At 39.0% G+C, this 15,802-nt stretch overlaps 1 long non-coding RNA gene across 1 annotated transcript; it reads right to left on the reverse strand.

Moving 5' to 3' along the window:
- Positions 1 to 40: 40 nt before the first annotated feature.
- LOC110870815 lies at positions 41 to 1,829 on the reverse strand. Its single transcript, XR_002553260.2, has 3 exons — positions 1,695 to 1,829; positions 1,101 to 1,154; positions 41 to 284 (listed from the first exon to the last, which is right to left on the reverse strand). It is a non-coding gene; the product is annotated as an uncharacterized LOC110870815 (long non-coding RNA).
- Between the last annotated feature and the right edge of the window lie 13,973 nt (positions 1,830 to 15,802).

A 15,802-nucleotide genomic window follows, 5' to 3' on the forward strand; every position in this document is an offset into this window, starting at 1 on the left:
ATTTAAAACTTTCATTTTGACACATACGATTTCATCAAAATACCCTGTATGGCTAACTATGACATTACGACTATCATAACTTTTTAAACTACATTTGCTCAAATTTAACTAACCATGACCATCAACTAATCTACTTACAAAAGACCTTAAATATAAAGGAACATCTCATAAACCAAAAGAGAGTTTTGACCCATTTGACATAAAAACTTATACGGAAGCGTATTTTTGGGCATGAGTTGTAGTGTGTTCGATCCAGGCTCGCCGTTATTAAGGATGAGATTTACCTACATACACAACATCAAAACATTCGTTAATTCATTATACCAAACAAACCCATAGCATTCATTACTTATCCTTATTCAACCCATTAACAATGTTACCATTTTGCTATTAACCCTTGTTGTAACCATTCTTTCCGTTTTAGCATTATTTCCAACATCTCATTAACATTCATATATGCAACCCATTCGACCCGTTAGTAACGTGCCAATGCTCAACCATTACCGCTATTCATCATACAAGTCTTTATTAACCCATTTACAATGGGTCAATTTATATCATACATACTTGATACAATTTAATCATTTTTGACCCGTTTACAATCGAGTCCTTACTTAATCCATTTTACCGTCTCATTTTCAACCCATTTCGATCCATTCGAAACGAGTCATACCACATACATTACTACTTCATTTTCTTAGCGATTCCTTCTATATTCACCACATCAATTCGATCATGTTCCACTATGCTACTTTTAACTAAGTTTTATGTAAGTTACTAGCATTCATGACTACATAACATTCCAACATACATTCTATTCGTGCGACCCGTTTATACGGTTCGACTACATAGCATACCAACATACATTCTATTAGTGCGACCCGTTCATACGGTTCGACTACATAACATTCCAACATACATTCTTTTAGTACGAACCGTTCATACGGTTCGACTACATAACATTCCAACATATACATTCTTTTTCTTTGACCCGTTAGTGATGGGTCTATTACACGACCATTCTATAACGCATTTCGAATACCACGATATATATCAATAAACATTACTACAAGTAAACTTTAATCGTACAAGTAACGTACCTCGATTTTGCAAGCCTTAAGGTTTCTTGTTGCTTGAACCTTCTTCCTTCACACCTACATTTAACGCATTCAGTTTTTCTTTAGTTCTCATGAATCCGTTTCACCATATACAATGCATACTCACTTTCTAAACATGAATTGTACTAATAATTGTCACTTGTTACATAATTATCATCTATGCATTTCATCGAGCACTTGGTGTGCGTCGATCATTGTTGTTTAGAAATTGTTATTTTTCATGTTCTTACACACCATATTTTTATACATACATAAATCCCCAATCACTAAAATCATCACATCGAATGAACATTAACACAAATATTCATCCTACCTTCTAGTTTACAAGTTAACATCATAATTTTGACTAAAAACTTCTATTCATGATCAATTCTCAAAAACCCACTTCATGATTTATGAGAGCTATCTATCAAAACATATGAACATGTCAATTTCATTCAAATTAGCATTCAAAAATATTTTCTAATCATGGTTTCTTCATCAATCAACACTATTCCACAAACATACTTAAGCAATTTGTCAATTTCATCCATACTCTTCATATCAAAATCATCCAAATCGAAAATTGCAACTTACCACTTGTTAAACGTGCTTAGATGATCATGTATTAGGGCTCATGCAAGAGATTAACCATCAATTTCCTTTCTAATTTGCTGAATTTTGAGTTTTTGTTCTTGAAGGTGTTCTTCCCTTTCTCCCTCTCTCTAGAACACGTACACACACACTAAAATTCTGCACTTTATTCATCTATAAACCTCAACTTTCCACTTTGCCATAATTGGCCCTTTATGTTTGATCCATACTTAAATTCCATTAAACATCTTCATCTTTTATTAAAACTAAATGTAATCATTTAGTTATGTTATTTTCTTTCCAAAAACTTATTAGTTTTTGGTTATGTTTTATACTTTCTTACTAGGACAAACTATGAAAATTATAATAATCATGTATGCACATTTTGGGGTGTTACAGGGGAGTATGGTGCTGTAAGTTGCCTAGAGATGCCATTAATTTTGCAATATTGTGAGAATTCATTTGATGTGAATTCTCCACCTCTATCAGTTCTAAACATTTTTAACTTGGTTCCAACCTCGTTTTCAACCATCAATCTAAACTCTTTGAAAATCTCAAAGGTTTGATCCTTAGAGTTAAGAAAATAGGCCCACATGTATCTAGTACAATCATCTACCAGAAGAAACATGTATTTCTTTCCTGCGTGAGTTGATGGTGATATAGGACCGCATAGATCTCCATAGATTAGATCCAATGGTTCCAAAGACTTGAACTTGGACTGATTTGGAAATGGAGTTCTGCTATGCTTGCCTACTAAACATGCATCACAAATTTGACTTTCGTGTTTTATACGAGGAATTCCCTGAACCAAATGTTTCTGGGTCATGGTTTTGATTGCATCAAAATTTAGGTGACCCAACCGAGCATGCCATAACCATGCTTGGTCTTCTAAGTTTGCCAACAAGCAAACGGGTGTACCAATATTCAACTTCATGTGGTATAATCTGTTGGTTGAACGTATAACCTTCATTAGGAGTTTTTGATTTTGATCATATACCATTAATAGGTTATCTTCCATTACCACTTTACACCCAATTTCTGTTAATTGTCCCAAACTTAGGATATTACTCTTGAGACTTGGAATGTAGTAAACTTGCGAGATAATCTTTTGATCTCCATTTTTACATTCCAACAAGATGGAGCCTTTACCTTTAATTTGTACACGTGAATCATCTCCAAAACGGACATTTCCGCTAGCCGTTTCATCTAAATCAGTGAAATGTGTTCGTGTACCGGTCATATGGTTACTTGCACCATTATCTAAGTACCACATGCTCTCATGGGTAGTTATGACCTTTTCAGTTTCAGTTTCCTTTTTGTTTAGGAAAACTTCTTGATGGATTTCATTATTATCGGTAATTGCCATCAAGAGAGTTGGCTCATTATCTTCTTGCACTAGATTTGACTGATCTTGTGCAGGTTCATTTTTAGGGCAGTAATTTGAATAATGCCCAAGCTTCTTGCATTTGTAACATTTTACATTGCTTGTATCCTTCATAGCATTTTCTTCTTTGCTATGATTGGATTTCGAAGAGGATTTTTCCTCTCTTCTAGTTTGTCTAGACTTGCCACCACGCCATTTATTTCGTGATGGTTCAAACTTCTTTTGTCCATGGTTACCAGACCGTTTTTCACGACTAAATTTGTTGTCGTGATTTGTGAACAAAAGTTTATCATTGCTATCGGTATGACTTCCCTTTTTAGACTTGATTCTTTCTTCAAAAGTCTTAAGTCTACCGATGGTCTCTTCTAGTGAGATCGTGTCTAGATCATTATTTTGTTCCAAGGATGCAACCATATGGATAAACCTTTCAGGCACGGAATTTAGTAACTTTCGTACCAACGTAGGCTGATCAAATGTTGATCCTAGGCTGGTTGCCTTAGTAACGATACTGTTTAACTTGGCAGTGAACGAATCAATAGATTCTTCTTCTTTCATATGCAACATATCAAATTCTGATTTGAGTGTTTGCATTCGTGCCTTTTGCACCATGTCTATACCAACATGTCTAGTTTTTAATGCCTCCCATACCTCTTTTGCACTTTTGCAATTAGCAACTTGCAATATGAGATCTTCGGGTAAGGCTTGAAACAAGTATGAAATCGCAGTTTTGTCTTTCTTGACATCTGGTTGCGTATCTTTACTTGGTTCAATCATTTCCCATAATCCGTTTGCCTCAAGTATAGTCTTGATACGGATAGCCCAAATTATATAATTTGTGGACTTCAAAGTGGGACATTGGAAATGGTTTAACGAACCACTTTCCTTTTGCATAACAACTATTTCTTTATTGCCACTATTTTCACCCATGTTCTTAATGGGGACCAGTAAACAATCTTAACAAACTTGAATGAAAATTTGTTAAGTAATGACAATTCTAACAAGGAATTAAACTAATTCCAAACAGTGACTTATTCTAATGAGATTCCAATAAGATTAGGACTTGAAACAATCACAGGAACTTTTAGACAGGTTCCTAATCCGGATTGAAAACAACTAATCTTTAGACAATCTTAAAAATATTAATATGAGAATTAAAAGTGAATAATCAGAAAAAGAAAAGATAAAAATCTTTCCTGATCGGAAGAAAAAAAACACAAAAACAGATTCGTAATAATTGAATCTGGACGTTTTGTGAGTAGCGTCTTCGGAAACGAGAACAATATGCGATCAATTAACACAAGAGAACAGCCCTTGTTCTTTCCTGATCGATGAAACAAACAAAAACCGAAAGCGCACGTGAACGATCTTCGGAAACGAGAACAATATGCGATCAGTTAACACAAAAGAACAGCCCTTGTTCTTTCCTGATCGATGAAACAAACAAAACCGAAAGCGCACGTGAACGATTTTCGTGAGACTTGATAACCCTATACGACACCGTCGACTCGTGTCTGAGTTTCAAACGCGAAGAAATCTTGATCCACAGAAATCGATTTGACTGTTTGCTTGGTTGTTGAATGATCGAGCAAGATCAATTGATCCTTGAAAGCGAGAGAGTCTGATGCTCTGATGCCAATTGTTGCCCAGATTATGAACGATATAGAGAATCAATTGAGAGAAAAATAAAAGGAATTGCAAGATCAATTGTGATATATTGTTTTGTTGTCTGATACATACATCGGTATATATAGTTTTATCCCAAATCAAGTTATAAGGATATACAAGTTTAACCCTTCTACTTTATACATTAGATACTTAAACTATAAGTATTTACTATTTACGCTAATGACCCACTAAGTATGGATGATCGGGATTAGTCCTTCAAGTAACATGATGTGTTTAGGTAAGATGAAGATCAATGTTTATATTCGTCACCTGGTTGACTGTTGACTGCTTCATTTGATGTTTAGTTGATTTTTGGACCATATATACCAAAACTGTTTGGTTGAGTAGGGTATCTAATGCATTTGCCCTTTATGCAACTTGGTTGTGGGCTTGATTCACCTTTTTAATGTTAGCTTGTGATATGCATTAGTTTTATGTTAACTATCCATTACATGTCAGATGCTAGTATACAGAGCAGAACTTGGTTCTTTTTACTAGTAGTTGTAGCTGCATTAGTCTTATGTTTACTAGCTTGTGAACTGCATTAGTCTTATATTAACTACCCATTAATTTTTTGTGTCATTTGTTACAGTAGTTTGATTACGTAGAACAATATACTAATATACATGTGATAACATCTAGAAAGGCAAAGATACTTTCAGTTATAGAAGATGTTGATACAGGCTTACATAACATGCTATGCTGATCCAGGCTTACAGACAGTAGTGGACCTATTATTTTTTTGCAATGGGGTCCATTTTTTTCGGTACGTTAAATTTTTTGGTCGGTCCTCGTTCGTGTCAGGTTAGAGCGAGGTTTGAATTAGATTTTAAAAAAACTAGAAAAACGAGTTATACAAGAATTAAACCCATGACCTCTTGGTGGTAAAGAGGAGGGCTTACCACTACACCAGCTTTCATTTTCTTTCTATAATGTCCACCTATTTGTATTCATGGGTTCTTATATAATTTAATATACCAGCTCTACTAATTTTTAAAAAACATTGGGGTACGGAAACCCCGATCCACTCTATGTGGGTCCGCCCTTGCTTACAGAACATTCTCACTGAAGGATTGTTTATAGGGTTATTATAGTATTATACTAGTACACTCTAAACTTCAATTATTACTTATCATTTTTACATATTAGACTACATAACATGTTGATATTTCTACGTCCGACCCGTTCTAACCTGAACCAAAAGACCAATCTTAGACGGATCCACCTTGACCCGAACTCATTTCGTTAACCTTGTTAAAAAACAATTTTAGAAGAAAAGGATAATAAGATAAAATAGTTAGTAGTTAAGATTGTATATGAAAGAAAAAGAAACAAATAATAAAAAAAAGAGTATAAAGATAAAAAATGAGATGTGGAGAGTCTTTTAAAGATTCTTAAATTTTTATGGTAAATATGGTTTTTAGTTAAATTAGAAAGATAAAGATAAGAACTTCATTCTGAATTCTTTTACAACCTAAAAAGATGTCAAAGTATTTCCATACTCCTTTAATTATAGAGTTAATTACATAGTTAGTTCTTGTGGTTTACACAAATTAACAATCTAAGGTACTAATAGTTTAAAAGAGTTAAATGCCAAAATGGTCCCTGAGGTTTGCTCACTTTTGCCACTTTAGTCCAAAATCCAAAAATTTTAAATCTGGGTCCCTGTGGTTTGCATTTTGTTGTCATTTTGGTCCAAAAGTGAAATTTGACCAGAATCCACAAATTAAACCCCCATGTTTTGTCCTTTTGCTCAGGGTATTTTTGTCATTTTAAACATTAATATATATATATATAAATAAAATAGAAAACCCTCAAAACTCATTTTAAACAAAACCCAATTTGATTATCTATCTCTCTCTCTCTCTCTCTCTCTCTCTCTCTCTCTCTACGCTCTCTGTCTTCTCCATCACATATAACAAATACAGTCTTCTACATCACCATCCAGCCGCCATCACCACCAACCGCCACAACTCAACCACCAACACTAGCCACCATCATCTCCCTCACTCCCTCTCTCTACCTTTTGCCCACCACCATCAGACCCCTCCACCACCAGACCTCTCCACGACCAGACACCGCCACCAGCTTCACCACCACAATCAGACACCACCCCTACCTACCAACCCTCGCCACCACCGCCATTACCATTGTGACAACTCGAATTCCCAAGATTTCTATTTCGCATTTATTGCACGTTCTTGTAGTGTTTTGTTGATTATTTGCACAGTTAATTACTATGGAATTATAAACGTTTTGATACAATAAAGTGCATTGTGTGATTATGCATGGTTATGTGTTAATTGTGAGAAATTTATTAAATGCATAAACTTAGTGGTGAAACTATGAAATGGTTATGAGATGGTGTACTTGTGAAGAATATAACAATAGAGGGTGTAAAGAGTCATTAGTGAAACATAAATAATACTTAACCCTAAATCATTCACTAAACCTCACATCAAGAATCAAAAGCACGTACCCTCTCATCCTCTAATCCTCTCTACAACCATCTTCTTATCATTTTGGATTCACAAGTTCTTTGGCATCAAGTTTGATTATCAATCCATCTAGAATCAAATCAAGGTAATTGTCATATCATTGTTTGCGACTAATTGTTGATTGATTGGTGCATGAAAACCCTAGTTCCTCATATAATATTCTGTGATTTTGTTTTGATTCGGGATAATTGTGATTATGATGATGCTTGGTTTCATGCTCGATAGATCATCCTTGTAATGATTGTTATTGTTAAGAATAGGTTGATTTATGATTGTTTCTGCCGTCAAAATGTATGAATTAGGGTTAGAAACCACGTAACGTAACTGCTTTGATCTCAAAGAATGAATGATGGAATTGTTCCCAGAGTTTTGTGAATGCCATGTATGTGTGGTCTGAGTTTAATATAATACCTCATGACCGAATTTAATATGATAGCAAATGTCTGAGTTTAATATGCTTATCCATGCCCGAGTGTTTAATGGAATTATGCCTGAGTTTATTTGATGAATGCATGGTCCGAATATAATGCTTTAATTATGGACCAAGTTTAATGTGAATGATATTGGTCCGAGTTTAATGATATGGGGTTGGACCGAGTTTAAGGTTATGAAGTTGGTCCGAACTTAATGAAATCAACTTGGTCCGAGGTTGATGAAATCAACATGGTCCGAGTTTAAATGTGTATTGTATGTCCGAGTTTAATTTGTATCCTATGGTCCGAGTTTAAAGAGTCCACATATGGTCCGAGTTTATCAAAACCACATAGGGTCCGAGTTTATTAAAATTGCATGTGGTCCGAGTTTAAAGGGGGCAGCCATGTCCGAATTTAAAAGGGAGATCCCTTGTCCGAGTTTAAACCATTTCCCTTGTTCATGTCCGAGTATGTTAAGGTATGGTGGTCCGAGTATGTTAATGAAGGTGGTCCGAGTTTATGTTAAACATGTAGCCCGAGTTTATTGCCTCTAGCCCATGACCGAGTTTGTTAGGTTATTGGATGATAACTTGTCCGAATTTAATGATGATACATTGGACCGAGTTTAATGGGCTAACCATTGGACTGAGTTTAACATGATCATATATGTCCGACATTCAAACAGGGGAAGCCCCCCCCACACTTGTCTGATATGTAATTGTCTGATGCTGTGTGATTGTTCTGATGATCAAATACTGAATGATATATATATACATATAGATATACGATTTCATGATATGCATGCAATAAACGATTGTAATAAACTACTGATAATCAGTAACGGATTTGATGATGCTGAACACACGATTAGAATAATGTTGTCTGAACTTTATAGGTGACGTGTAACCTGAGTTTAGAACAAACAGTTAAAGCTTACTGCATGTACTATATGTGACTATATGATATTGAATGGTACTACATGATCTTATATGTGCGAACAATTCTTATCATCTCATCCTGTACACAACCCTCACACAGATCACAACTGTTTAGACATAAGTAACATGTAAACCCTACTTGAATGTAACACTTACATCGAATCATGTGCAATGCATCCTAGGTCGTGTGTAACGGACTTAGACGGTTAGCAAACCCTAGAAGCAATAACATACCGAGCAAACCAAGGTGAGTTCACACAGCCAAGGCATGGGGTTCCCAGGGTGGGAATGGGATTTGATTATTTACTGGTACTTATCTATACTGGAACGTAGTGATGTGATTTGATGAACTATTGTACATACCCCGCTGATTGAACTACGACTAGACTAGTAACACTTGTTGAACTGATCTTCGCACACCTGCCAAGGGTTGGCCGCGATATTATGACTGACTTCGCACACCTGCCTTTGGAAGGCCGCGAACTGAAATATACTAATCTTCGCACACCTGCCTGGTAGGCCGCGATACAGATAAACCTAGTCTAGAATACTTGGGATGAACATCCCCTAATAACTTCGCATACCTGCCTGGGAGGCCGCGATGGAAACTAATACGATACATGACATAACGAACGAACCCACTACTACTCACGCTATACTATTACTGAACTGTTAACTGTGAACTCGCTCAACTAGTTGTTGACTCTCTGCTGCATGCCTTGCAGGACATTAGGTACATATGGAGCTTGCACAGGGAGGAGCAAGTCGTTGTGGAGATTGGATCGTGGATGTTACGTTATACTTACAACACTTGAACTATTTACATACATTGGATATCATTATCACGCTTCCGCTACTTAAATTATGTTCTGTTGGAACATCAATCGTATTGAATAATTGGTTTACATTTATTATACTTGACATTAATTACATGTTCGATATGATTGGTGGCTTGATCCTGGTCAGTCACGCTCCCAAGCGGTGATACTCCGCAGGTGGATTTTGGGGGTGTGACAGATTGGTATCAGAGCCATTGGTTATAGAGAACTTGGTTTTAATATGGGAAAACGTTTTTATTAAAACCAGACTATAACCAGAACAGTGCTCTCAACGATCCACAACGACGCTTCGCTCCACGTGCAAGACTCGACATCCTAGGTAATAAGGTTTACGTTTATTACCTGCATGCTAGAACTGCGTAGAACTTTGCTCGTAGTATGCTTACATTACTTTGCTCACTACTTGTTATTGCTTGAGAACACCTACGTGCTTACACTTTTTCTGTCATCGCCCTACTCGCGAACCACTCTCACTTACATTACTTTTACTATGAAGATCATGTCTGGACGACTTAACATAACTCAAGCCCAGCTAGAGGCTCTCGTTCAAGCTCAAGTTGCTGCGGCACTTGCAGCCGCTCAAGCAGGTAGTATATCCTGCAGTATAGACTCATACTAGGGTCTTTAGATCCTACATTAATTCTCGTATTTAACCTTGTCCTATTCGTACACAATAGGTCAACCCGCTCAGCAACAACCTGTGTGTACCTTCAAGAATTTCATGGATTGTCGTCCTAGCACGTTCAGTGGCACGGAGGGAGCAGTTGGACTCCTCCACTGGTTTGAGAAGCTCGAGTCGGTTTTCGAAATGTGTGAATGCCCCGAGGCTCGCAGGGTGAAGTTCGCCACTGGCACACTTGAAGGGATTGCGCTCACTTGGTGGAACGCGCAAGTGCAGATTTTGGGGTTGGCAGCTGCTAACGCCACACCTTGGAATGACTTTAAGGAATTGATTAAGCGTGAATACTGCACTCGGGAAGACATCCACAAGCTGGAGGATGAGTTTTATCATTTGAAGATGACTGGGTCAGAAATCGAGGCTTACACTAAGAGGTCGAATGAGTTGGCTGTGCTATGTCCAACTATGGTGGACCCTCCCTACAAGCGTATCGAGTTGTATCTCAAAGGTTTGGTGCCAGAAATCCAGAGCCACGTAACATCGGCTAATCTCGACAACATCCAGGCTATTCAGCGCCTCGCTCACCGTATTACAGATCAGGCAGTGGATCAGAACAAACTGCCAAAACGTGTCAAGGCTACCACTACTGCTGTCACCACTTCTGCTACCCCCAGTGACAACAAGAGGAAATGGGAGGGGGATTCCAGCAAGGGATCGGTTACTGTTCAGTCTCAGCAGCGCAAGACAAATGACTACCAGAATTCTAGTCAGCAATCATCCGGCAGTCAGGGGCAGGGTGGATATCGGGGAATTCACCCACTGTGTAATAAGTGCAACAGACACCACAGCGGAAGATGTCGCAGGGAACAATGTCAAAGATGCCTCAAGATGGGTCATGAGGCTAAGGATTGTAGAAGCTCGCGGCCAGCAAATCAGAATCAGCAACTCCCACCGCCAGCTCCACAGAACCAGCAGCAGCAACCACAGCGTGGAAACCGGGGATGTTTCCAGTGTGGGGCAGAAGGACATTACAAACGCGATTGCCCTCAGTTGAACCAGAATCAGAACCACAACAATAACCAGGGCAACGGGAACAACAACAACAACGGGGGAAACAACAACAACAATGGCAACGAGGCAAGAGGTCGAGTTTTCGTGTTAGGAGGAGGAGACGCAATGAACGCTAATTGAACTTATAACTTATCTTGGGTTTTCATTATTATGTTTACGCTACTCAAACAAAGTTTGGTTTGAACATTAATCGTGTTGGGTTTTATGAATTATTTTACCTATTATATCTTATGTTTGGTATGATGGATGGTTTGATATTATTGAGCGCACCGCCGTAATTGTGGACCTTATGAACAGGGGGTGCAAACCTCATCTTGACAAGTTCGTCATTGTCTTCATCGACGACATTCTGACCTACTCCAAGAGTCAGGAGGAACACGAGCAGCGCTTACGTCTTGTCCTGGAAACTGTACGCAAAGTTTTCAAAATGCGACTTCTGGCTTCGCAGTGCACCTATTCTCTTATTGCCAGAGGGCACCGACGATTTCGTGGTCCATTGTGACGCATCGATACAGGGGCTTGGTTGTGTATTGATGCAGCGGGATAAAGTGATAGCCTACGCTTCTCGGCAACTCAAGGTTCACGAACGAAACTACACGACGCACGATCTAGAGCTGGGAGCTGTTGTTTTCGCGCTTAAGATATGGCGACACTACCTGTACGGTACCAGGTGCACGATTTACACCGATCACAGGAGTCTCGAGCATATCCTTAAGCAGAAGGATTTGAACATGCGTCAACGACGATGGGTCGAGTTACTTAACGACTACGAATGCGCCATCAAGTACCATCCAGGCAAAGCCAATGTTGTGGCTGATGCCCTCAGTCGAAAGGACACTTTACCTAAGCGCGTGCGAGCGCTACAGCTTACTACTCAGTCCAGACTTCCTGCACGGATACGAAATGCTCAGGTAGAAGCATTGAAACCAGAAAACGTCAAGACTGAATCCTTACGCGGCACGAGGCAACGGTTAGAACAAAAGGAAGACGGCGCCTACTATGTAACAGGACGTATTGGGTCCTACCCTATGGCGAACTACACGAACTTGTGATGGATGAAGCACACAAGTCTCGTTACTCGGTACATCCAGGGTCGGATAAAATGTACCACGACATTAGAACTACATATTGGTGGTCTAGCATGAAGGCCCACATTGCAAATGTTTGACTGGTGCGAGAGACAGGACAGGGTACCAGAAACCCTCAGGTCTACTTCAACAACCCGGGATACCACAGTGGAAATGGGAAGAAATTTCCATGGATTTTGTTACGGGCTTACCTAGATCCCAGCGTGGGAATGATACTATATGGGTGATCGTGGATCGACTCACCAAGTCTGCACACTTCCTGGCTACAAAGGAAACGGATAAGTTCTCCACTCTCGCAGACATCCATCTTAAAGAAGTTGTTTCGAGGCACGGGGTGCCCACCTCCACCATTTCGGATCGGGATGCACGATTCACGTCAGAATTATGGCAAGCGATGCACAAATCTTTTGGCTCATGATTAGACATGAGCACAGCATACCATCCTCAGACCGATGGGCAGTCTGAGCGAACGATCCAGACTCTTGAAGACATGCTTCAGGCGTGTGTTATCGATTTCGGCAACGGCTGGGAAAAGCGCCTCCCTTTAGTGGAGTTTTCATACAATAACAGTTATCACACCAGCATTCAAGCCGCTCCGTTCGAGGCATTGTACGGACGTAAATGCCGGTCACCTCTCTGTTGGGCAGAGATGGGGGATAGTCAGATTACGGGTCCAGAGATTTTAGTGGACGCCACAGAAAAGATTGCACAGATACGACAACGCATGGCGGTAGCTCGTGACCGTCAGAAAGCCTACGCGGTCAAGCGTAGCAAACCTTTGGAATTTCAGGTCGGGGACCGGGTGTTATTAAAAGTCTCACCCTGGAAGGGTGTGGTTCGATTTGGTAAATGAGGCAAATTCAATTCACGGTATGTTGGACCGTTCGAAATCACTGAAAGAATAGGCCCAGTAGCCTACAGACTAAACCTACCAACTGAACTCGGTGCAGTTCACAACGTATTCCACGTGTCGAATCTGAAGAAGTGTCTGTCAGATGAGACCCTCACAGTTCCTTTTAAGGAACTCACTATCGACGAGCGGTTGCAGTTCGTCGAGGAGCCAGTTGAAATCACGGACCGGGATGTTAAGGTCCTCAAACACAAGAGAATCCCTCTTGTTCGAGTTCGTTGGAACTCCCGACGTGGCCCAGAGTACACCTGGGAACGCGAAGATCAGATGACAGAAAAATACCCCCAGTTATTCGAAACCAATGCAACCACTACTGAGGCTGAAGCTACCACTACTGAATTTCGGGACGAAATTCCAAATCAACGGGGGGATGATGTGACACCCCAGGAAAACCAGTGAACGATATAACTTACCTAGCTTCCTCAGTGAGTGCGTACCAAATTTCGGGACGAAATTTCTTTCAAGTTGGGGATAATGTGACAACTCGAATTCCCAAGATTTCTATTTCGCATTTATTGCACGTTCTTGTAGTGTTTTGTTGATTATTTGCACAGTTAATTACTATGGAATTATAAACGTTTTGATACAATAAAGTGCATTGTGTGATTATGCATGGTTATGTGTTAATTGTGAGAAATTTATTAAATGCATAAACTTAGTGGTGAAACTATGAAATGGTTATGAGATGGTGTACTTGTGAAGAATATAACAATAGAGGGTGTAAAGAGTCATTAGTGAAACATAAATAATACTTAACCCTAAATCATTCACTAAACCTCACATCAAGAATCAAAAGCACGTACCCTCTCATCCTCTAATCCTCTCTACAACCATCTTCTTATCATTTTGGATTCACAAGTTCTTTGGCATCAAGTTTGATTATCAATCCATCTAGAATCAAATCAAGGTAATTGTCATATCATTGTTTGCGACTAATTGTTGATTGATTGGTGCATGAAAACCCTAGTTCCTCATATAATATTCTGTGATTTTGTTTTGATTCGGGATAATTGTGATTATGATGATGCTTGGTTTCATGCTCGATAGATCATCCTTGTAATGATTGTTATTGTTAAGAATAGGTTGATTTATGATTGTTTCTGCCGTCAAAATGTATGAATTAGGGTTAGAAACCACGTAACGTAACTGCTTTGATCTCAAAGAATGAATGATGGAATTGTTCCCAGAGTTTTGTGAATGCCATGTATGTGTGGTCTGAGTTTAATATAATACCTCATGACCGAATTTAATATGATAGCAAATGTCTGAGTTTAATATGCTTATCCATGCCCGAGTGTTTAATGGAATTATGCCTGAGTTTATTTGATGAATGCATGGTCCGAATATAATGCTTTAATTATGGACCAAGTTTAATGTGAATGATATTGGTCCGAGTTTAATGATATGGGGTTGGACCGAGTTTAAGGTTATGAAGTTGGTCCGAACTTAATGAAATCAACTTGGTCCGAGGTTGATGAAATCAACATGGTCCGAGTTTAAATGTGTATTGTATGTCCGAGTTTAATTTGTATCCTATGGTCCGAGTTTAAAGAGTCCACATATGGTCCGAGTTTATCAAAACCACATAGGGTCCGAGTTTATTAAAATTGCATGTGGTCCGAGTTTAAAGGGGGCAGCCATGTCCGAATTTAAAAGGGAGATCCCTTGTCCGAGTTTAAACCATTTCCCTTGTTCATGTCCGAGTATGTTAAGGTATGGTGGTCCGAGTATGTTAATGAAGGTGGTCCGAGTTTATGTTAAACATGTAGCCCGAGTTTATTGCCTCTAGCCCATGACCGAGTTTGTTAGGTTATTGGATGATAACTTGTCCGAATTTAATGATGATACATTGGACCGAGTTTAATGGGCTAACCATTGGACTGAGTTTAACATGATCATATATGTCCGACATTCAAACAGGGGAAGCCCCCCCCACACTTGTCTGATATGTAATTGTCTGATGCTGTGTGATTGTTCTGATGATCAAATACTGAATGATATATATATACATATAGATATACGATTTCATGATATGCATGCAATAAACGATTGTAATAAACTACTGATAATCAGTAACGGATTTGATGATGCTGAACACACGATTAGAATAATGTTGTCTGAACTTTATAGGTGACGTGTAACCTGAGTTTAGAACAAACAGTTAAAGCTTACTGCATGTACTATATGTGACTATATGATATTGAATGGTACTACATGATCTTATATGTGCGAACAATTCTTATCATCTCATCCTGTACACAACCCTCACACAGATCACAACTGTTTAGACATAAGTAACATGTAAACCCTACTTGAATGTAACACTTACATCGAATCATGTGCAATGCATCCTAGGTCGTGTGTAACGGACTTAGACGGTTAGCAAACCCTAGAAGCAATAACATACCGAGCAAACCAAGGTGAGTTCACACAGCCAAGGCATGGGGTTCCCAGGGTGGGAATGGGATTTGATTATTTACTGGTACTTATCTATACTGGAACGTAGTGATGTGATTTGATGAACTATTGTACATACCCCGCTGATTGAACTACGACTAGACTAGTAACACTTGTTGAACTGATCTTCGCACACCTGCCAAGGGTTGGCCGCGATATTATGACTGACTTCGCACACCTGCCTTTGGAAGGCCGCGAACTGAAATATACTAATCTTCGCACACCTGCC

Source organism: Helianthus annuus, chromosome 8 (assembly GCF_002127325.2).
Source record: "Helianthus annuus cultivar XRQ/B chromosome 8, HanXRQr2.0-SUNRISE, whole genome shotgun sequence".
Taxonomy (NCBI): Eukaryota; Viridiplantae; Streptophyta; class Magnoliopsida; order Asterales; family Asteraceae; genus Helianthus; species Helianthus annuus.